The sequence below is a fragment of the Camelus dromedarius genome, chromosome 10 (assembly GCF_036321535.1).
Source record: "Camelus dromedarius isolate mCamDro1 chromosome 10, mCamDro1.pat, whole genome shotgun sequence".
In the NCBI taxonomy this organism is placed as follows: domain Eukaryota; kingdom Metazoa; phylum Chordata; class Mammalia; order Artiodactyla; family Camelidae; genus Camelus; species Camelus dromedarius.
The window spans coordinates 15,248,707-15,274,144 of NC_087445.1; the positions used below are offsets into that span (position 1 = coordinate 15,248,707).

The 25,438-nt window shown below is 36.1% G+C and overlaps 1 non-coding gene across 1 annotated transcript; it reads right to left on the reverse strand.

Moving 5' to 3' along the window:
• Positions 1–2,384: 2,384 nt before the first annotated feature.
• On the reverse strand, positions 2,385–2,487 carry LOC116152812 (U6 spliceosomal RNA). Its single transcript, XR_004136518.1, has one exon. It is a non-coding gene; the product is annotated as a U6 spliceosomal RNA (small nuclear RNA).
• Positions 2,488–25,438: the final 22,951 nt, after the last annotated feature.

The window sequence follows — 25,438 nt, forward strand, 5'->3', positions numbered from 1 at the left end:
CATTTGTTCTTGTGACTTAGGAGCTTCTGGGTTATGTCACTTTTGTAGCTGACCTCTCAGCTCAGAGGGAATAAAGTTCTGTGTCTAATGGTCTTTCAGGGCCCCTTATCATTGGTGATTTGACTTTCCAGATCCTATGTTGTTCTGTAAATGTCATGAGATGACAAGATTTCTAGATACTAATTTGTTTCTGCTCAAAAGAAGATGGCAGTTATAAATGTAGAAGAACAGTGAACAAGGATGTTATAGAGGAGAAACTGACAAGGTTATAGTTGTGGGTGTGTAACTTGATGGATTGACAGGTCTAAAACTCCAGAGGAAATGGAAACAAAGACTGGACAACAGGGAAAAATGCATCTCTAAATTTTGTGTCATTTCAGTGCAACTCAGTTCAAGTCAATCATTTCAATTCAGTTCGATTCAATTCAACAAATACTTCTTTGATCCCTCAGTGAAGAGCAGGTACTATTCTAGATTCTGAAACAACTTATATTTCCTTAAGGTTTTGTGTGGCCAAGCAAAACAGAACTACACTGTGGACAGCTTTGGGAAAGTCACTTCACTTCCCTGGGTCTCAAAGTTTCCTCATCTGTTAAATGGTGTTATCTTCCAGTCATTCACTTCTGGTGAAATTCCTTATGGAAAGGCTTTGCTATAATTGAAAGAGCACTTGCTTTAAAATTGGTGAGTCACATCTTAGTTCTGGCTGTGCTTCTGTTTAGTTGCTTGCACTTGGTAAGTCATCGGCTTTGGGGGGTCTCTTCTGAGAGATCAGAGAAACTGATCTTGAAGGTTCCCATTTTGCCTAATAGTTCTGTGAGGCTGGACATAATCTCAGGTGTCCATGTTCATATCACACAGAGTAAGCAGTCAAACCATGGGGATTTTGTTGTTTTTGTTGTTGAACCTAATTGGTATTCTTTACTCAAAAGTGGTGTACATCCTGGTGTGGCTTGTAACCCGGCATACAACTAGTGCCTGTGGCAAAACAAACAAACAAACAAACAAACAAAAAAAAACCAACTTGTAACTTTGTCAAAATTTTTCAAAAAAGTCAAAAATTTCTGAAATGGATATCACGTGAGTAACAGAGAAGTTTCTGGCCAGATTTTAATTGATTGGTGTGAGGTTTATTTTTGTCAACTTGCAGCAAAGAAATATTTTTTTAAATTAACATTTATGGAGATCTGTTTTATCTATGACAGGTTACTAAATACTACAGTTTCTTTCTCTGTAGTGTCCCTCCTGCATTGGGATTTCCCACCTGATGGACATCAGGCTTTGCCATGTGACTTGCCTTAGACAATAAAATGTGAGAAGGAATTAGGTATGACACTTCTAAATGGAAGTCTTAGGAGAGGCCGTAAATTATTCCTGGGTTCCCTTTCTCTCTACCATGCGACCAGCAGTGTAGTAGGGTCTGGGGCATCCATCAAGCGTGGGACTTGGCATAAAAATACTGTAGAACTGTCCTGTGATTCTTGTAGGGTGAACAAGGACTAATCTTTTGTCCTTGTAATCTGCTAAGAATTCTTTTTCAGTTGCATTATAATCCAGTTCCCCCTCAGTACACTGTGCTTGCTACAGAGAAGTACAGCCATGAGCAAGGCGGATCTGATCTTGGGTCCTTTAGGGCTATTTCAGACAAGCAAGATGTTACAGTAATGCATGACACATGTTATAGTGGAGGGAGTACATATACTGGGGGAAGCAAACCTGGCCTGGGGGTTTGATAATATGCATTTAAGCTGGCAGTTTATAAATTTATTAATTCCTATTAATTTATAGGAATAAAGCTGGCCAAGGGCCAGGAGAAAGAAGAAAGTATTAAAAACAGAAAAAAAAAAAATAACAAGCTAAGGCATAAAGGCAAGAAAAGTCTGGGAGAGCTGAGGAACTCATTGTTTTGAGTGTGGCTGCAAGGGGAAGAAACATGGCTGGTGAGATACCATCAATCATACTACTGAGCATTTATTAGCTTTCTGCTAAGTGCTTTACATACAATTTCCTCGTGGTTATTATCACCGTTTTATAGAAGAGGAAACTGAGCCAGAGAGAGGTTGAATGACTTGTGTGTAGCCACACAGCAGGGATGTGATTTTATCTGAAGGGCAAGAGGCAATCACTGACTGGTGTTACCCAGGGGAGCCTTGTGATCAGACCCACATTTGAGAAAGGTGGTCGGGCTGCGTTAGGTTCCCAGCTCTAAGCCCCATTCTGGTTGGAGGACATGTGAGTCTTAGCTTTTGCTTTTCTTATCAGTCTGACTCCATCAACTCAGACAATTAGCAAGAGGGAAGGTGATGGTTGGAGCCCTGTGAAATGTCACTTTTTTAAAATGCTTTTTAAAAATGAATACACTTTATTATTATTTTTTTAATTGAAAAAGTATGAAACATTTCACAAATTTGTGCATCATCCTTGCACTGGGGCCATGCTAATCTTCTCTGTGTCGTTTCAAAGCGAGCACAGAAAAGGTCATGTTTTGAAGGAGTAGGGGTGTTACATGCAAGGAAGAATACATTATGGGTCTCAAAAACATTTAGATTTGGGTGATAGTTTTAATAACAATATGAATGTAATGAATTGATCCCCCAGTGAGCACTTGTACCTCATTCAAATAACAGATGTGATGTTACATCAATATTTTGAGCATTTCAATTTACTTCTGACCGTAAAATAGATAATATAGTGCAGAAGTTAAAGGCAGAGCCAAAAATCTTTAAAGCAGATTTAGTTAGTGGTCCACATGTTCCTCCCTCCTTGTTGATTTAGGTTGAATAATAGTGGTTCTAATTCGCATTTCTCTTTGTCATGAAGAGAGAGTTGTGTAGACCTCATGGGGAGAGAGTCCTCTGTGAATGACAGTGACATCTCTGACAGTTGTTTTCTCTCGGTTGTTTGGTATCTATCTGAAGTCTCTGGAGACTTGGGCCTGACTGAAGAGGTCCCCAAGTCAAGATGCTAGGGATTGTGATTAATATGAATGCTGTTCAGGCCTTTGTAAGATCTCTTCTGTTTCTCCAGAATTCAAAGGAAGAATTGTAGGTAATTTTGACATTTATGGTTTGCTTCCTATAACTTCCTCTGTACACCATCCCTGGAACCCTCACTCTTTCTTTTCCCCTTTCTTCTCCCTTTTTCCCTCTTCTTTTCTTTCTTCTTCCCCTAACTGCTTGCTCCTTTGACTAGTCTTTTTCTTCTTTTAAACAGCCAGTGTCTGGAGAAAATAACATGCTAGAAATGAGCCGACTGCCAATACACATAGAAAGATTTATGGCAACAGGGAAAAGATGTTATGAGTCGTCACACATATTAATCTTTCCATTTTGGTCTATAAAGACCTGGATTTTGCTACTTTTGCTTAAATGCTCTTAAGGAGATGCAGTTAGGTCAGAACAGGAGAACTAGACAGGTGAGAGGCAGAGATCTGCAGCTCAAGTGTCCAGGAATACTGGTGGGCTCTGCAATTATGGCATTTCTGTTAACAGCCACCGGCACTGTGTCCTTTGAGATACCATTTCAAGGGGCAGGCTTAGCAGAGGTTTTTCATGCCACTCTTTCCAGACAAACTGCCCAGCCAGGGAAGTTGTCAGAAAAGATCAGTGCAGGTTTAGGGATGATTTTGGTTTTTTTGTAGTCTTCCTGAAATAACCAATAATGAGTTGCGGGCTTTGATAGCTCTTTTTATAGGTCTTGCGGCAGCTGGATCAAAATCTAATGAAGATGTTTGCATCTGACAACGGCAGGCCTGCACGTTTCTATTCGATTTCTTGAGAGCACAAATGCATTTCATTTGGGAACATGAAAGGCATATTTAGTGACAACTGATGGTTCTTTGTTTTTTAATTCCCAGTAACGTCTTCAGTAAGTGCTTTTGTTAACATTTTCGCATTATACAATAGGTGACACAGGAAGATAATCGGTGTGCTGAAAGCAATTAAAGAGTTTATATCCAACTTGTTCTGCCTATTAAATGGATCCATTCGGCATAGAAGCACATTAACATCTTTACAGTGGAATGATTGTGAAAATGGGTTATTCAGGGGCCTGTGCGGCTTCCTCCTGCTGCAATAAGACATATCTTCAAGATTGGAGAAAAGGAATGAGCCATTTTTCTCCCCTTGGAACTGTAAACAGAAGTAAAACTATTAATAGATGCTGTAGCTAATCCTGAGAAGCTACAACCAAGAGATTAAATAATGTCGTGAAGAGAGAAAACTGGAATGCAGGGAGGGGAGGGAGGTGGGGGAAGGGGGGAGGCTGATTCCCTGATCACTGAGCTGCATTAGACAAGGACAAGCTGAAGGACTCCAGCTGATCAGAGGATTGACAATTGGTTTAAGAGGGGATTCCTGTTTTCAGCAAAGTAAATAGCCCTTCATCTATTTCCTGAAAACTGTTCAAATGGGAAGATTTATGTTTTATTTTTTAAAGAGTACTCAAGATGATTTTAAATGGGGTTTGGGTGCCTTGGTGAGGCAGCGGAGCCTAGAGGACACATGGACCTTGTGAGCCAAAAATGGTGTTTTTTGATTAAAAAAACAAAACCCAGGGAACTGGGAGGCCTTTGGGTACGTTCATAATTAGAGACTGGGACCCCGTTTTAATTGCCACATAGACTGTATTATAACAAAGGGGATTGGAATGTAATTAAATCTTGTACCTGGCATTTTAGAAATGATTGAACGTCCCCAAGTTTTATTCCTAATACTCTTGGACTTCTGTTCTTCCTCTCTTCAAAAAATACACGTTGATTGAGAGGCAGTATGAGTCAGCAGCTCTGCTAAGTTTTCTCACTTCTCTTCAGATATTTAGACAAATTATGAGGTTGGCATTATTGATACAATTTAGTACAATTCAAAGTGTGGTCCATGGACAGTATCATCATTATCATGAGTTGGAAACTTAACTAGAAATGCAAATCTTCTGGCTCCACACCAGACCTAGTAAATCAGTGTCCAAGCTCAGGCCCTAGGAATGGGTTTTAACCAGGCTCTACAAGTAGTTTTTATGCCCACTAAAGTTTGAAAAGCAACATTTTATAGTTGAGAAATCTGAAGCTCAGAGTGTTTAAGTGATATATTAAAACCACACACTATCAGAAAAAGAGGGTTGAATTTTGACTTAGTCCCGGGTGGGATCTTTTGCAGGATCACTGAAATACCTGGTCAGGATGATAGTCAGTCTTTGAAGATGGTTTTTCATTAGGAACTTGTGACTGAGAATGTTTGGAATCTATGATGAATGTGAGCTGTTGTTTCTCTGCCAATGTGCCTAGCTTCTGATAGAGGCCCAACTGGCCCTGCTCCTGGTGTACAAAGAGACAAGGAAAACTCAAACTGTGATTGGCAGGTGGGCTAAAGGCTGAGAGTGCATGGCACCCATCTATTTCACCTACTGAAACACCATGGAGCAGACTGAATGTTGATCATCTTTCAATATTTTTATACCTATTAAGCCCTGGGGGAAAGAATAGATCCTGGCATGTTAGAGAAGTGAAGCAAATTTCTTTGAGATTGTAGATCACTAAAAATCAGCAGTGAATTGACCTAGATCCAGGAGTTCATTGGGTCCACGAATATGTAGATCAGCACATGGGGAAAGAAGCTCTTTGATGTCTGGCCCTACTGACTGTCATTCTCCGTACTCCAATAAGCATTAACTCAGGCCTTTGGTGTTCAGGCTGCACTGAGAACTCAGAGACAGATGAGGGTGTGACTGCCTTCACTAGCATCATTTTGCTTTCACTTCACCCATTTTTTTTTGCCCTTCTTCTTCATAGCATTTGGAAGTCATCAGCCAAAGCTGGAAATTTGTTATTTACTCATTAAAGAGAGGCTTTCAAAATAAATTAATGCCGTGATTTGGCAGCTGATATCATGACTAATGGGTTTTAAGAAGGAAGTATGTTAGGGGAAAAAAACCTCTAGCTTCTTGTAAGATTCTGAGATTCAACCCTGAGTTGGCCACTGGCTGGTTAGTATGTCCTTGGGCTTGTTATGTTTAACTGCTCTGAGTCATGGCTTCCTTCTATAGAGTAGAAAGTGTTTTATATCTCATAGAGTGATTGTACAGATTCAACATGGGGGAACCATATTCGGTTTTCCCAGGGCCATCCAGGTTTACACCTGTTGTCTTGATGTAATGATGTATAGCATTGCCTTTCACTCCGAAAGTGTTCTGATTTGGATGATAAATTACATAGTCAAACTAATTAAATAAGATCCTCTATATAACATGTCATGTCCTATCTGTATGCAGTAAATGAGAGCTATTATTTGAATTATTGCTTCTGGGAGTCAGCTGTACCTTCTCACTGAGCCAGACTTAGTTTTCCTCCCTGGAAATGGAATGTTGGAACACTCAGGCCTGGGCCTGTCTGTGCTACAGCGCCTGGCGAGGCCGTGTGCCTCCCTCTTCTCCTCCTTTAGCAGAGCCTGGGGCAAAATCACCGGCCCCTTCTGCAGAATGAAGCATTGCTGTCGCCTGTGGGTAACTGGGCCACTGCCGTAGTGTTTCAGAGCTTCTGGATGAAATCTCATGATTCGTTGTGGAAGTAGATTACTTTTTTGAGTACCCACTCAGTGCCAGGTGCTCTAAATCTCTGAACTCAAGATGAGCATTACTACTTTCATCTTACAAGTGAGGAGCCTAGACTCAGAGATGTTAAGAAATACTTTTAAGCTCACACATTTGATAAGAGGAGAAGCTGGAAGTTAAGCTTTCGTTTTTCTGTCTCCTGGACTCTTTCCACAGTATGTTCCAATGCCAATAATGAGGGACAATTCTAACACCGCATGAAACAGTGAGTAATACCAATCTGTTTGATGTCATCCTTGGCTTCCTATCTTTGACAGGTGGAGGAGAAACTCTCTGTCTCAAGAAAGGAGGACATTTCTAAAGCCAGCCTGCCACTTCTTTGATCTTACTGTTTCTCCCCCACATGCCCATCGTGATACAGTGTTTCATTGATCATGGAGCATACTGGGTATTAATTGCTGCCATCCTGCTGCTTCTGCTAAACATCCTCAAATTAGAATTATTCAAAAGCAGAAAGTTTCATTTGGGCTTGATGTGGGAGACATTAGTGGACAGAATGAGAGGAAGAGGGGAAGGAGGAAGTATGGCAGGATGACTATCAGATCAGACCCATCTCTGCATAAACCAATGGAGACTTTTTGGAGAAATCCATGCCTTCCCAATTCTCTAACCATTTTCGGCTAATTCTGACCTGCATTAGGTAGATAAAGATAAATGTGAATTTTAAATTATATTTAATCTTCATTAAAGTAATTATCTCTCTTAATGAAGAATTTGCTGGGTTGTGCTTGTGCAATGGAGTATAAAATCCTAAGTGAATAAAATCAATTTCATTTTCAGGCTAGCTTTTCTGTCCATTAATAAACAAGGCACAGAAAATATATTTGCTTAGAGTCCTGCAGCCAGCTCATGGCTCACACTAAGCCAATACCACTTACAAAAGCAGGAAAGTTGGTTTCCATTTCTTACTGTTTCATTTTTCAACCTGAAGGAGGGTTTTCGCCTTAAGGAAGTTCGTGAGTTTCCATGGTGGGGCTGTTTACTGGGCCCAGCAGTGAGACAGCTGTGGGTGATATCTCACACCCAATGACTGCTCTAATGCAGTAGTGTGTGTATGGTGCAGGGTATTTCATCTAAGTGCTCTGCTTTATTAATCACATAAGTATGAATTAGACTCTGGCATGCTTATGTTTCCTAATGTATGAAAATTGTTTATTTATTTCCATGCTGTAACAAGGGAAAGAAGCAGACCAGTTCTAAATAGCAGTGTACTGTAGTGTGAAGCAATTAAGTGAGTTATGCATGCCCTTTAAGAAGAGGGTAACTGGGAATTGGTGCCAGCTTGTCCTCGCCAAAGGGAGAAAAGGACATGTCACAGAGGACATGTCCAGGCTTCAGTGCAAACACATGAGCGTATTACTGTAACTTCGTCTCAAGATTTAACTCCTATAAACTAGCTGATTGATTTAGTTGCAACTTTTGGGGAAACAAAATACAAAATAGGTGAAAAGAGGGTCACCCATAGGAAGCAAAGAATGAATGATAATGATGACAAAATTTACTTTTACTTCTCTTTCATTTATGTACCACTCTTCCATGAAAACTTAGCAAGAACAGATACAAACCACCTCCAAAAACATGGTGTCCTCATACTCCCCCCAATGCTGGAAACAGCTGTAGCTCAGGGTCAGAGCAGCTCCACACTTCCTCCCATGAGTGTGTTTCCCTGTGTTGGATTAGTGACTTGTTTGTCACTTCTTATTCATTAAATTATGCTGTACTTATTATGCACCAAGTTCTGTTTGAACTGCTTATTTATATGATCATAACAACCATATGAAATAGCTTGTCTGACTGTTCCTGTTTTACTTATGTGGAAACAAAGGCACAGAGAGATGAAACAACTTGCCTGAGGTTACATAGCTGGTATGTATCAGAGCTGGAACTTGAACCCTGCCAGCCTGGGTCTGGAATCCATGCTCTCACCACCATGCCTCCTTGATTCTATCATGTTTGTGTGACCAGAGTAACATCACTGAACTACTCAGAATTTTGGTCCCTTCATCTGTAAAATGGGAGAGGTAACATTACCAAGGTCCTCCTCCTCTTTCTAAATGTCATCTGATTTATCCTTTACCCTTACTTTTAAGGTTAGAAAATTCTCTCCATTTTACATAGGATAAAACCACCTCAGAGATATTTCATAGGTCCACAGTCCCAAGGAGTGTCAGAGATAGAGCCAAGTTTCAGGCTGAGGTTTGCCTATTCTAAAGCTCGCATTTCTTCTACTATATTGTGCTATAGGGCTCTGAGGGGTCATATGAGACAGTATATGTGAAAGCACCTAACACTTCCTGGCATATGATACACCTAATGACAGTGGACTCTGCAAGTTCTTGGCAAATGTATAGAAATGTTTGATTTTTGATCAACTACCATATTGTGTTCAAGCACTTACTACAGTAGCTAATCTCACACTTGATTGATAGTTTGCCTGGTTCAAAAGTCAAGATTAGAAATACTTTTACCTCGGAATGTGTAAGGTACCTGTCTATACCCTGTATTTAAGCTTTCATGTTTTTTGTTGCTACTTGTTTGTTGTTAGAAGTCTAAGAAGTCTGATATTCTGATTCTTGATTCTTTACATGTGAAATCTAGCCTCTGCCTGCTACTCACCAACCTTTTGCCCCAGAAGCTTATAAACTTTCTCATAATCTGCAGTTTAATATCAAGATGGTGTGTTTTCATATGAGCATTATGGTGGACAGTCAATGGCCCTATTCTATTTGGAAACTGCCTTCAGTTCTAGGAAAGCTTCTATTTTCCTTTTATTTTTGCTAACTTCCTCCCTTCCCTTTTCTTTGCTCTCTCTTTCTATCACCTCTGTTATCAGATGTTTATGATCGTAGGTCTTGTATTTATTTATTTTTCTCCTGTTTTTTGTAAAGAATTTCTTTTTTGTTTAAATTTTAAAAGTTGTATTTGATTTCATCTTAAAACATTTATACTTATTTTAAAAAATTGGTAAGTGGGACTATTCAACACTACTGATATTTCTGTATTGATGTGATATTTAGCAATTTTATAGAACTATTTCTTTTTTCCTTTGAATTTTCTTGGCTTTTTAATGGAAATCTATTTTTCTGTCTGCAAATAATGATAATGTTTCTCTTCCTTTCCCCCCTCAATCTTTATGTCTTTTTTATGGGGGGGGGTGCATCTTTTTTATTGTCATATTCCCTGGTGGGAATAAGTATCCTTGCCTTAACTTACTTTTCATAGGATAACTTATACATTTTTATCATTCAATATATGGTTACCTTTTGCTCTTTTTGGTTGAGACACTTTAAATTTAAGGACATTTCATTCCAAGACTAATTTACTCAGAAATTTAGTTATATATTTTTAAATAATACATGAGTTTTATGTCAGCAATTTTTTTTTGCATCTGCTGAAATGACTATTTAGTTTTCCTTCTTTGTGCTATAATTCATGCTGTGATTCTTATTTTTGTATTTTTGAATCGATTTTTGTAAAATAAAGATGACCTGTTTCTGAAAAACTATTTTGGGCTTACTGTGTTTTGGTAAGAGATATTTTAGAATTTCACTTCATTCTTTCTTTGTGTTTTTTAAATACCAGATTTAAAAATATTTAATTTTATATAATCTATATTTTAAGTGAATATTGTCAAGTTTAAATTTATTTTTTATCTAAAATTTTATAATAGTATCATTAATGTCTTTTAACTGTAACTCATGCTCCTAACTTTGTAGCTCCTGATACATATTTTTACATTTTTCTTTTATCTTTCAGCAACCTTCCCCAAGGTTTGCACATTTGATTTGTCTTGACAGAAAAAAAAAACTTTAGAAAGTTATTTTCATTTTCTTGAATTGTTGCTTTTATCTTTATTGTTTCTTTTCTTCTAAATTTACCAAATTTTACTTTTTTTCTTGGTAGTTGATATGAATGCTAAACTGATCTATTGTCAATTTATTAAAAAATAACATTTAGAGCTATATAGTTTCTCCAAGAATTTATTGTTGGCTGCACTGTAGAATTTTGAAATATGGACTTTCTTTTTTAAATTAATTTCCAAATATTTGAAAAATTTCCTACTGCTTTCATATTTAACTCATAAATTATAGTACATTTTAAAATATCTAAGTTTATTTTATCTTTTCTAAAAATGTGTTTTGTTGTTTTCTTATTAAGTAGAGTTTATAGTTAGAAACTATTAATGTATTTATTTTGGTTGAGTTTTTTTGTAAAATTTATTATGTAGTCTATTTTTAGAAATGGGCTCTAAATACATTGTTAGTTTAAGCTTAATGATTGATCTATTAGTTTCTGGTGTGTATTTTTAAGTATCCCACTGTATTTATGGACTTAACAATTTCTTCTAGTAGTTCTTCCAGTTTATTCTTTATATATTTGAGGAATATGTTGTTGGATGCTTACCAATCTATAGTTGTTATATTTATTTTGTGAATTTCTTTTTTTTATTTTTATGTCGTATTACTCTAGATATCCTTCAATGCATTTTGCTTTTAATTTTGTTCTGCCTAACAAAAATTTTGTTCTGCCAGTTTGTTCATTCATTCATTTATTAGCAGTTTTAATGAGGTAAAATGCATACAAAGTAAACTGCAGATATTTAAAATGTATAATTTATGTAGATCTGTGAAATCCTTACCTCAATCAAGAAAATGAGCATCTGTCATTTCCCAGAATTTCCTTGTGCCTCTCTGTCATCCTTCCCTCCTGGAATTCCCTGCCCTCTACCCTGGCAGCCACTGATCTGCTATCACTATAGATTAGATTGTATTTCTCAGAATTTTATGTAAATATTATTATACACTAATTATATACTATTCTAGTTTCAATGGCTTCTTTCATAGGGTATAATTATTCTGAGATTCTTATCATTTTTATTCTTATTGCTGGCATCTATCTTAGTCTTGCTTTTCTATCCAATCTGATAGTCTCTATCTTACTTGGGGTGTTTCAACCATGTACATTTAATGTCAATACTTGAGTTTAAATCTACAGACTACCTGTTTATTTTCTCTTTATCTCACCTAGTCTTTATTTCCCTTTTTCTCTTTTACTGTCTTCTTTTGGATTAATTGAATATTATTTATGGTTTCATTTTATTTATCTTTTTGGCTTATTAGTTACAATTCTTTATTTTATTATTTTAATAGTTGCTTTTTAAAAATATTTATTTTTCCTTTTCAATCTATCTTAAAGTGCCATTATACCACTTCATGTGTAGTATAGGTATCTAAAATTTATTTCTCTTGAGATGTAGAAATATCCATATTAATAATGGGATTTCCAATGGTTTAATTTTCATATCTGTCTATTCTTGATTAATATCTACCTGTTTTTGCTTATAATTTTTGCAATTTTATATATCATATTCTTTATTTAAAGACTTTAAACTTATTTTATGTTAAAGTTATTCTGAGAGTTCTCCATTATTCCCATTTTATTGGGGCTAAATTTATCTCACTTATTGTTAAGTTTGTGATTGTATTTCTACATGCTCTGAGTATTTTTTTTTAACTTTTCCTTCCCTATCTAGCAGGTAGATATTTGCACCCACCTAGTTTTCCAGTCCCTCCATCTCATATTAATGGCTTAGGCTCCTATTGTGTTTCAATTTTAATCTTAAAAGATGTAGCCCCTTGACCAGAAAGCAGTTTGACTCTGTCATTCTTTAAATTTGTTTGTGTGTATCTGTGTGTGTGTGTGTGTGTGTGTGTGTGTGTGTGTGTGTGTGTGTTTTAACAGTGGTTTCAGCCATCTTTAGTCTTAGAAACACTTGGAACTTTTATTCAGCCTTCTTCTTCAGGAGGTAAGCTTGCTCTAGCCTTCAATTCAGCCAGGGATTCTACTTCTCTTTTGTTAATTGAACGTGTTCTGTTTTTCCCTGTTACTGTGCAGCAGTGCAGGAATCAAATGTACAGTTACTTCTGTCCACTTGCAGACCTAGAGCCGAGCAGGCTCTTGGCTTCAGCCCTGCTCATCATTATGAGTTCCTATTCCATTTCTTGTGCACTGTACTATATGTTTTATTCTGGGGGCCAAAGTATGTCATTAATTTTAATGTTAAATATTTTATTTTTCATTTTTATTTCGGCACAGTACAAGGAGAAACTCGTAGAGTCATAGTTATTTGGAGTTTCATCTTTTCTTTCCCAAGACATCAATGATAAATAGTTTTATTCTTATTACACAGTAGAAAAAAATTTATATATGGTTACTAAAAGGTGAGTGAAACCTACTTTACTTTGTTTCTAAAGATTCTGATTTGTGATATGAACGTACTTAGTCCTTTTCTCAACTCTGTATAAATTTGCCTTTTGGTTAAGAATTTGAGAAGAAGAAAATCACTCATAGGTCTGGGGTGACCTGTACTGTAGGATAGTTAAGGATGATTGGTAGTCTTTTTTTTTTTTTAAATAGTTGTGTTTCAAATTTAAAATTGAATTGAACTAGAAAAATAAATTATAGAGACATGACATTCTCTCTGAGCAAGATAAGCCTGTTCAATAGAGTGAGAAGCAAATCCAAGTCTTCTTGTGGCATTCTGGGCCTCTCTAGAATTACCACTTTACGTCTTATATTTCTCACTGCCAGTCTCGGCTTGTCTCTACCAGTAGGGGCTCTCACAATTATGGAAAAAAATTTTTTTTAACTTGGAAGAAACAGTTTGTTGTCTACTTCCATCATACATAGTGCTGTAATGTAGCTCTTTTTTCCCTCACGTAAGCTGGAGATGGAGGGAAAGAAACATCTCGTTTTTGTTATTTTCTTTCTCAGCAAACTATCACATCCTCATTAAAGCGCCACAAACATGACAACACCTGCATCGGGCCACCTGCTTCCGTTCGTGTGACACAAATAAATTCCTCTCAGAGGTGACATTGAAACTACTACGATGCATCTGAAGATACAAGGGATTCCTGATCTGCTTTCTTTTAGAAAGGAGTTTGCTTGGCTTGATAAAATTTAGTTCTTTATATTTGAATTTCTGATACTTTAAGAAAGAAGCATAGATGAAAAGGGAAGATAAAAATCTTAATTAAAACACTGAACTATTTAACAATGATTAATAAGTGATTTTTTCAGATGAGCTGAATGTTTAACTGTTCACTTTGGGGAGTTTCCAAGAGCCTGGATTCTGGAGGCAGGCTACCTGAGCTCAAATGGCTCTGCCATTTATTAGCTGTGTGGCTTTGAGCAATTTACTTAACCCCTCTGTGCCTTACTTTCCTTATCTGTAAAATTTGAGATTGTGGCTACATCATACAATGTGGCATGCATTTAATGAATTAATATATGCAAAGCACTTATAATAATACCTAGAATATAGTTAACAGTAAAGGAAAAGTTTTTTTTTTATCATCTATGATGTGTTAAGTTTTATTCTAGGCGCTAGGGATACATTGGTGAGCATGATACAGAAGTTCTTTGGTGCCATTCTACTAGGGGAAAATGTAGTAAATAAGTAAAATAAGCAATCAAGATAATTTCAAGTAGTAATATGTGCTATGAAGAGAATAAAAGGGGATCATAATTCCTAATACTAGAGCCTAATTCTGTGTATGGCTCACTCTTAGATTGGAGAATTGTGTCTTCATCTTTTGTCAGCCCTATTCTTTTGCCAGCCCTCTTCTTTTGCCATAAACCACTCTCCCTGTATGGATTTCCCATTTGACCACTGATCCTGATTATTTTCAATTTAACAATTTACATATAAGTGAGATTCACTTATTCCAAATTCACCATTGCAATGGGCAGCCGTCCAGATGAGAGCTGAATCAATATTATTTTATCTTATTTTTTTTCCTATTATGCTTGATTGCTATACATATAAATCATAACTGACTAGTTCATGTGTAGAAGTAATAGAAATGGAGTTACTCCAGGCATATAGATATAAGCATAAAAAATTCTGTGGCTAAAAAGGAACAGGGCAATTTATTTTGCCTATCGTGCTAATGGTGGACTCATTTGACCCCAAATGATGGTACTTCTGTATCTATAGTTTATTTCCAGAAAAGGACGCATAGTAGCAACAGCGTGTTGCATTGGAATAGCAGTAAGGATATTTATTGCAGCCAGAGGCTGCTTCACAGCCAAGGGTTTGGAGAAGACAGTAGTTGGCTCATTTTGGTCCCCCTCTGCAGGGTTTTATCAGATGTGCCTTCCTGGTCAGTTCAGGAACAAGTTACATATGCATGGAGCACCTCAGAACTAGAAAGCCCAAGATGGAGTCTCAAGTGGGGCTCCTAGACCCCTGCTAGGTATGTAGATGCATTACTGCTGTATGAGCAGACCCAATGGCAAAGTCCTGTGGGAGTCTCACCAAAACTGCGTGCAAAACCATCGATCTTGCTCTAATGAATAAACAGTGTTGAGAGGCTGATACAGACTGCCCCAAAACTTGCTTCAAATCAACAGCTATTAAAAACTCCATTTCATGCCTGGACCAGATGTCAGTACCGTGCATGTATTTCAGGAAAACAGATCAGGTCAATTTCAGGCCTGCTGGAATTAACCCTCTTAGCACACCTATTTTTATGAGGAGTTAAATCTAATCCCTTCAAGGATTCCACAGTTGTCTCTATATTTAGTATAGAAAAAAATTACTACAGATTTCTGAGTATTGTATAGACTATAAATGTAGCTCTGCTCTGAGGAATATGAATAGTAGAAAGTGAGGGTGGTAGATTTTAACTGATTTCTATTAAAATTCTTAAGAGTATTAAGAGATATGGGAAAACTTAAATAGAGAAAGCACTCATCTCCAGACGTCATTGAGAGTCCATTACAATAGTCACACTGCAGAAGTTAATTTTATTTTCTGATGTCTAAATAATACAAAAATCTGCTGCAGTTTTAATTTGCAAAGCATTTGACAGAAACTGCTGTAATATTTTTGTGGATAAGATGGAGGAATTAATGTAGACAAATGGAACTTATTATCTGGTGGAAAATTGTGCGCAATTTTTTCTTGTTAATGAATTGATGCCAGTGTGAGAGGAGCTCTCTAAAAGGCATGCCGGTAAGACCCAATAGGACACAAATATGGAAGAGGTAGTTAATATGCTCCAAAGATGATTAGATGGTGATAAGCTGTAAAGCAGGGCCAAAATTATGAAAACTGAAGTAATTGGCATTTGTCTCTCATTTAACGCTAGCTGCAATTTATCACGTCTTTACTAGATGCCAGACACTCTGTTAGGCCTTTCTAAGTGTTAACTCACTGTGTCATCACAACCTGATGAGGTAGGTATTCTTATTGCCTTTATTCTTATTGCTTTATTTAAGCTCACCAAGGCCCAGGGAGCTTAAATAACTTGCTTGAGGTTATACAGCCTGTTAAGTAGTGAAGACAGGTTTCAAATTCAGGCAGTTTGATTCTGAATCTCATAGGTCTCAGTTGAACTCAAGGAGAGGATTAGGAAAACTTGCTTGATAATCTTAAGATATTTGAAATATACAACATGCTCCATATAAACCCTATGAAATATCTTCTCCAGCTACTGAAAAACAGGCTGTGCTAACTTCCCTCCCTTTTTCCCCCCCATTATTCACTATTCATTATTGCTTTGAGTAGTTGATAAAGTCTGGTTTTATGTTATTTCTTTGCTGAAAGACTTTTGAGAACGCTCCATTGCTTGCCAACATTCTTTGGCTCAACTTTCATTTTAGCCTCATCTCCCATTATCCTCCCCACACTATACACTAGTCCCTTTAGCCTGTGTCAGTTTGCACAAACTTGTCCTGGATGTTCCTGTTCCCTTGCAAATTAAGCTATTGAAACCTTGTCCTTCTTTGAAGTCCCAGGTCAAATACTCTCTCCTCCAGAGAGGCTGACAGAACTCTACAACAAGAGTAGACATTATTGTCATGGTTATTATGTTTTCATTATTCATGTGCCAAAGGATAACACACACTGGTTTTTTAGTTCAGCCACCCATTGAGTCTTAGTCCTGCTTTCTCATGAGAGAAATTGGACTCACATATGCTGGCCTTTTATACAAAAATGAATAAAGCCTGAGCACAGCTTATCTGAGGCTCTTGCAAGACAGCCACCCATGAACATCTATTTGCACTGTCACAATGCTTCCCCAGAGCACTGTAGCTACGTAATGGGGCCCCAGCTTGTAGTCCCGTGTGATGTCCTCAGGGATGCAGTCAGTAGTGGGTATACTGATTATCTCAGAAGCCTATCAAAGTTGTCAATAACCTGTACTTGGAGATTCTCCACAAGCATTTTCCCCCAAGAACTTTCTTAATCTTGCCCCTGGTACCCTGTCTCTATAAACTATAGTTGCTCTCTGCTTCTTATATGCTTCAAAATATATAGTTATCTACAATAGTTGACACCTTTTTTTTTTTTTAACTTATAGAAAAAATTCTCTCTCAATTCCAAGGATAGATGTGACTCTTCTTTTTCTTACTGCAACACCCACTAGGAATTGTCTTAGATTGAACTAGACATTCATTTTTATTTTTTTTTAATTGAAGTATAATTGACATACAGTATCCTGTTTCAGGTGTGCAGTATACTCCCTCAACATTTATATGAATTATGAATTAATTACTACAGTAAGTCTGGAATATCTAGTATGTCTATGTCATCATACAGAGTTATTGCAGTGTTGTTTACTGTAATCCCCATGCTGTACATTACATACCTGTGACATTTATGTTATAATTAGAAGTTTGTATCTTGTAATTCCCTTTACCTATTTTGCCTAACCCCCAACTCCTTTCTCCTCTGGTGAACACCAGTGTTTTCTTTCTATCTGTAAGCCCATTTCTGTTTTGTTATAGTCATTAGTTTGCTTTGTTTTTTAGGTCCCATATGTAAGTGAAGCCACATGGTATATACAGTAGTCTATACAATTGCCCAAGATCAACTCTCAAGGAAATGAAATCCACATTAGACACCTGCCTTGGCTAAAAAGTCTTATGCCTGTCAGGAGCCAGGATGTCTTGTGACATCCCTAAAGGCATAGTTTTCACATTCCCCACAGGGGACAGGCAAGCATCCCCACATTCAGAGAAACCCAAACTTTGCTATCATATCAGGGATATATAGTTCTCTCAGGTTAGGTTCAGCCTATCTCTTAGGGGTCATTTTTTGGATCATAATCAATGTTGCCCAATAGCATAGTTGACACATACCAACTTTATTCATTTTCAAAGAAGCAACTAGGAAATCAGACCCTCACATAGAAGGGGAAAGTTTTTAACCCTTTGCCCAAATTTAAGAACTTCGTGAATTTTTAGAACTGCTTTAATTTCTTTGGGTTGATGGCAAGGAAGTTTGAAGCCTGGTGAGTATAAGGTAAGGTGCAGAGTGAGGGGTTTACGATCACCCAGCATTAATTTCCCTAGGTGATATTTGCATGACTGTCATTATTACTCACAACCTTTTGAGGTAGTGTAAAAGTTGGGAGTTTCACAATGTTAAGGAACTTTTTGAAAGGTAAATACTATATCTTCCCTAATTATAACAGGTTTGTTGAGCAATGACTATGAGCCAAATCTCTTTAATTATACTAGCTCATGGAATTGTTGCGAAGGTAGGAAGTAACCCCATTTTATTAGTAAGACATTAAGGCTCAGAAAGATAAAAACCATTTGTCTAATTCCTACAGATAAACCTATCCATGTTATTAATCAGGTGATTTAAGGTATTGCTTCTTGAACTTAATAATTATACATGATTTTCAAAAGCTGTACAGTTTTATCATATTTTCATTTAACATTATGTCATAAACATTCTGAATAAATTTTCCTACTCTTAATGATCATCATTTACAATACTTGCATACTGTACTGACATACTGAAAGAAAGTAATTTACTTAACACTGCCCTGCTTTCACACATGTTTTTATTTTAAGTATTTTATTTTCATAGCTAATGTTTCCAGGACATCTTCTTGCACATAATTTCTTTTTTGGGGGGAGGAGGGATGGCTCTCCAGTTACTCCTTTTGCGGTTTCTTCTGTTGTAATGCAGAGATAATGATATCTCTTCTGAGATCTTGCAAATAATATAGTATTATATTGTGCTAATTTTACTATGATTTAACTTTTTATATTTAAATTTTTACTCCATTTGAGATATGTTGCTTTTCAGAGAAAGATATGGATTAATTTGTTCTTTTTTATATTGCTAACCAATAATGTCAGCTCCACATTCAGAATAGTCATTTTCTATGTGTTTTTTTAAAAAATGTAATTTTAATAGAGAATGTTCTTATATATATTTGGGCCAATTTCTAATTTCTCTCTTCTAACCCACTGAACAATACTTCCATTTGGGCCATAGTGGCATAGAGTTTTTATTTATTATTTCTGGTGCATCAAATTCTGTTACCTGCTAACGTGCTCCTGCCCTTTCCCCTTACACATGGCTGATGTTATTTTAGTATATTTCATTATATTTTCCTTTGTTTATTTTTCAGAATAAATTTCAGAATCATTTGGGTAAATTCCACACACACATGCGAAGTCCAGATCAGATTTTAGTTGGATTCCATTAACTCTATAAATGTCTCTATCTTTATCTTCCTTTTTTTGTCTTTTTCTTAACTGGGTTATACATAAATCCATATTGTAAATTATTTCTTTCTTTTCTTTTTCCTTTTTTCTATTCTGAATGAAGCACTTTCTAATTTTTTTTTGAAATTTCTAGTTATACCAGTACACTTAGTATAATTTTTTTGGTATAATTATCTTACATTCATGCATTTATTTATTTCTTGTTGTTTCAAAACCTTTTTTGAAGCAGTTTAAAGTAATTTTAGGTATATTATAATGATTTTGAAAGTAATTATTTTTGAAATAATTATTTTTTAATTTTCCAATAGTTAACTTGATAGTACTAGTTTTCATCCTTACTTAATTATCCAAAACTCTTTAAGTAACATTATAAAATAATAACATACTTATTTTTTACTTGATTTAGCAGTGAATGGTGGGATATTTACTCTTTGATTAAAAAATAATTTTTAAATAATGTAAATAATATTTTATTATTTAGTTGGTGTTCTTTAAGGAAAAGAGGCTCTTCAACAAATAAATATAAATTATTCTATTCTATTTCTCATATATTTATTAAAAGGGCAAAATTATCAAACATACATTTGAATCTGTTGAAATAATCATATGATCTGTTTTAGTTAGCCTTTTTGTAATGTTCATTACAGTTATAGATTTCTTAATGTTGAGGTACTCTGATTTATACTCTGAGCTGATATTGCTGATATATTATACTTGGTCAGGATATAAGAGCCATGTTTTTAAGAGGTTATTTTAAAATAACTGTGAGCAAATTTACAGGTGGGTGACCAAGGTGGTGAAAGATGTGAAAACTGTATCATATGAGAACTAGACTATTCAGCCTAGAGAAGAGTACACTTAAATTACCCCTCTTAGGAGGAAGAATGGTGGTTGATTTTTTTTTTTTATTGAAGTATAGTCAGTTTACAATGTTGTGTCAATTTCTGGTTTATAGCTATAGCATAATGCTTCAGTCATACTTGAATATACATATATTCATTTTCATATTCATTTTCATCATAAGTTACTACAAGATATTGAATATCATTCTCTGTGCTATACAGTATGAACTTGTTGTTTATCTATTATGTATATTAGTTACTATCTCAATCTCAAACTCCCAATTTATCCTTTCCCACCTCTCCCCCCTTGGTAACCATGTTTGGTTTCTGTTTTGTAAATAAGTTCATTTGTCTTTTTTTTAGATTCCACATGTAAATGATATCATATGGTATTTTTCTTTCTCTTTCTGGCTTACTTCACTTAGAATGACAGTCTCTAGATCCATCCATGATGCTGTGAATGGCATTATTTTATTATTTTTTATGGCTGAGTAGTATTCTGTCATATAAACATACTGCAGCTTCTTTATCCAGTCATCTGTTGATGGATGTTTAGATTGTTTCCATGTTTTGGCTATTGTAAATAATGCTGCTGTGAACATCGGAGTACATGTATCTTTTTGAATTAAGTTTCCCTCTGGATATATTCCCAGGAGTGGAATTGCTGGATCACATAGTCTTTTGAGGAATCTCCATACTGTTTTCCATAATGGCTGCACCAAACTACATTCCCAGCAACAGTGTAGGAGCATTCCCTTTTCTCCACAGTCTCTTCAGCAAAATGTGTCCACAAAATAAAAGTTTGTGGACTTTTGAATGATGACCATTCTGACTGGTGTGAGGTGATATCTCATTGTAATTTTGATTTGCATTTCTCTGATAATTAGTGATATTGAGGATTTTGTCATGTGCTTATTGGCTGTTTGTGTGTCTTCTTTGGAGAATTGCTTATTTAGGTCTTCTGCCCACTTTTGGATTGGGTAGTTTTTTTATCATTAAGTTGTATGAACTATTTATATATTCTGGAAATTAAGCCCTTGTCAGTCTCATCTTTTGAAAAATATTTTCTCCCATTCTATAGGTTGTTTTTTGTTTTGCTTATGGTTTCCTTTGCTGTGCAAAAACTTATAAGTTTAATTAGGTCCCATTTGTTTATTTTTGCTCTTATTTCTATTGCCTGCATAGACTGCCCTAGGAGAACATCGGTAAGATTTATGTCAGATAATGTTTTGCCTATGTTTTCTTCTAAGAGGTTTAGAGTGTCTTGTCTCATGTTTAAGTCTTTAAGCCATTTTGAGTTTATTTTTGTGTGTGGTGTGAAGGAGTATTCTAACTTCATTATCTTATATGCTGCAGTCCAGTTTTCCCAACACCACTTGATGAAGAGACTGTGTTTCCTCCATTGAATATTCTTGCCTCTTTTGTCAAAGAGTAATTGACTGTAGGTCTGTGAGTTTAGTTCTGGGCTCCCTATTCTGTTCCATTGATCCAAATGTCTGTTTTTATGCCAAAACCACATTGTTTTGATTACTATAGCTCTGTAGTATTGCCTGAAATCTGGGAGAGTTATTTCTCCAGCTTCATTCTTTTTCTTCAGTATTGCCTTGGCAATTCTGGGTCTTTTGTGATTCCATATAAATTTTAGGATTATTTGTTCTAGCTCTTTGAAAAATGTCGTGGGTAATTTGATAGGGATCATATCAAATCTGTAGATTGCTTTGGGGAGTATGGCCATTTTAACAATATTAATTCTTCCAATCCAAGAACATGGGATGTCTTTCAGAATGATGTTGATTTTTCAGCTTAAAAAACTTTTATATGAAAAGATTATTATGTTTTTGAAAAGAGTATTTTTGACTCAAAGGTTTTCCAGAGGAAAGACCTAAATGATAAATTATAGAAGTATAGACCTAATAGCATTTAAAAATATTAATTAGAGAGTTTTAAAATTTAAATGTCCTGGTTTATAAACAAGTGAGCCTTCCTATCAATATAAATGTTGGAGCAGAGACCGGATGACCTTTGATCTATAAAAAAGCTCCTGCATTGGTTGGGGTGTTGGTCTGAATGAACTTTAAGGTACCTTCTAATTGTAAAGCTATAAATCTATAATTCTGTGGTTAAAGAACATGTTATGCTACATTATGCTCCATTCTATAAGTGATTCTTTAAAACTGATGTTGTAGGCAGGATTTGAATATGACCCCCAGTTCTTTGCTCTTGGTATGCTTAGATAGGAGGGTGGAAAACCAGGCTGTCATCGATCTTTCCTTAGTAAGGCAGTGCAGACTACCTCAAAAGATCGGAGGGAGAGGAAAGTCTTAGCAACTTAGATATCTGGACAGAGCAAAGAATTTAAACTGGAAAAAAAAAAAAGAGAACTAAAGTAGTCTTAAAATGACTTGAGAGTTGGCAGAAGAGTAATTTTCAGAAGGGTATTAAAGTCAACAATAACCATATTTTAACTCGAAGTAGAAGTCTGAATAGAAGAAGGGATAGAAGTTAAATTCAATTCAGAACATGGGACCAGAAACTATAAAATAGTGTATGGCAGGCACTGAGCAGGGAGGAGGGGGATGGCCAGTGGGCAGACAAAGACTCATGACTCCTAAATTCATGAAGAAGATCTTAATTGCATTTTAAGAAGTATTATTTTGCCTGCTTTAACAGGGTTGTTGTGGCTTATAAATAGTGGAGCCAAATAATATATATATTATTGTATTACTGTATATATACTGTTTTTATAAATATTTATTCATGTACATTTTGTTTTAGGTGCAATGTCAAGTAAAATAGCATACACTTTATTCTTTTAAAGAGTACTTGTGGAAGTATGAAGTGGTATGATACTGCTGCCTCCAGTTATTGCCTGTTGAATGAATAGTAACTTAAATAACTTAAAAAGTAAATGTTACTTAAAATAGTAACTTAAGGCACTCAAATCATCTAATAAAAGCTTCATCAGAAGAAGTAATCTTTTAGAGGTAATTGGGAAAATATTTCTGTAATTTGCTAGGAGATTTTCTTGGTTCACCTGAAATTCCTTGGGTGAAATCTGAAACTGGTCCCCATCCATGAAGGGCAAAGAGAGACAGAAAAAAAGAGGCAGACCACTTCAAATTGGTAGTTGGTGGTTTTAATAAGCAAGGGAACTTACATACAAGGCTTGACTTGGGTGGTCACAAGACAAGTGGATCTCTGCACTTGCCCACTAGAATCTCAAGAGTTTATATAGAGAGTTTAATGGGGTTCAGTCATGTGTACAGTCCAAATGGTCTCAACAACACATGACTCTCTGGAGGTTGCATCCTTGAAATGGCTCTGACTGTAGAATGATGGGCAGCATGTGCATTCCAAGGACAGGGAAGGAGGAGAGGAGCCTCAGATTGCCTGCATGTGGTTCATAGGTCACCCAGCAGTCACATCCTCTTGATTACCTCCTCCAACAGATCTCAGGATGTTTTCAGAGCTAGAATGATCACAGTGTCATAAGATAGCTAATTACCATGACCAGCATGAATTGAATTGTGTGGTGGTGAGTGTTCATTCATAGTTTTCCTTTCTTTCCTATCCTGGGGATGGATTCCCTTGGGTGGAACACACTTGCCTGCCACGGTGACTTAAGGGTTGCCCATGTAGCTTACTATGACTCATAAAAAGTATACAGAAGTGGTAATGTGTGAGGTCTGAGCAATTATCCTCCAGCCTCCTTGCACTTCTGCTCTCCACAATGAACAGAGCATGCTCGAGGTATGCATTGTTCTTTCATCCTGAATCCCAGATAGAGAGACTCACGGAGCAAATCTGAACCCAGACTACACACGGGAGCCAAGTGCAATTGAGCTGGACAGGTGAACTCAAACCCCTCCAGCAGAGCAACAGATAACATGAAGATTCCTGAACAAGAAGCAAATATTTGCTGTTGTAAACCACTGAGATTTTGAGATAGTTGTAGCTTCTTTATTTAAGCAAAACCTGACTAATACACATGTCTGATTTTCTAGGTACTGTGCTAGGAGCTTTATTTTTGTAATTTCAACCCTACAAAATATTAAACTATTATCTTATAGCAATATTAAAACTATTAAAGTGATAATATCTCAATCTTATAAATGAAAAGACAGGCTCAGAAAGATTAAAAAGTTTCATAGGTATATACGTCTTTCAGAATTAATCAAATTGTACATCTGAAATATGTGTAGTTTACAGGAACCATAGCACAATAAAGATGTTAACAATTTTTTTTATAATTTAACCTTTACCATGCAGGTCATCAGTGGTTGAACTGACCTTGGAATCTGAATTGTGTCTGAATCTAGCAGCAGTGTTGTTTCCACTTGCAATATATTCAGGAAAGGGGCCTTAATTATTTTCGTCTGGCCCATTAAAGAGCCCTGATCAAATATGCTTCATGTGCTGAGGGCCAGAAGTTTTTCTACATTTGGAAAAAATGATGTTAGCTTTTTGAATTAAACAACACTTTCTGAGTATGGCTCTACATAAGAAGATGTGTGCAAATGAATAAATTTTGGCTCTTAATGAATTATAACATAAAAATGTACATTGAAGTTACTTCAAAAATGCAATCCTTGTGAAAGGATAATCTGTGGCACCATAGGCAGTAAGTAGTGATGAGATGAGAACATCACTCTGTTACATGTACATTAACTCTAATCACATTTTGTAGCTGATGTTCTTATAAGGGCTGCCAACTAACATTTTACGTAAATGAAGAGCTAGGATATATAGCCTTCAGAAAGCAGGCACCTCTCCTGTCAAATAGGTAATTACAGAGGCTATGACTCCATTAGGAAAATGGTGGCCAATCAATGTAAACCCTAAGAGCTCAGATCCTTTGTAATTGATTGAGAGATTCAGTGACTTCAATGCAGGTGAGTTTCAAATGTACGAAGCCAATATTTGGCCAGATGGCTGCCATGAATTCCAGAGGGAGTGTATGAATTTTAATGAGAGCAGTGGCTACACAATTGGAGTCACATGTGCTAATATTGAATGAAATACGCAGATCAGTATTGAAACTGCAACCTGGGGGTGCCTAAGCTTTCATTTGTCATATCCTAATACTCATACTTATTTCTGCAGGTATGCAATTACTTATCATACAAGCTCTGGAGGAATTTGTTAATGCAAATCACAATTGATATTTGGAATTATAGCCTACCTCTTATGTCTGCTGAGATGACCCATTACATAGTTCAGGATAATTTAGAGGTCCTGTTTCAGAAGTGTCCAGTTTGTGCAAACAAGAGACATTAAGGTATATCTGTTTAACAGTTACTGCAAGGTTAATGTGAGTAAGATGCAGGAACTGGGGATAATCCATAGATGAATCGGGCATGATTATGGATTCTGTCCTAGAAGAGCTTAAAAATCTAATAAAAGTAGAGAGAGAAATATTTTAAAAAATAATTATAATACAAGGTTGGAAGTGA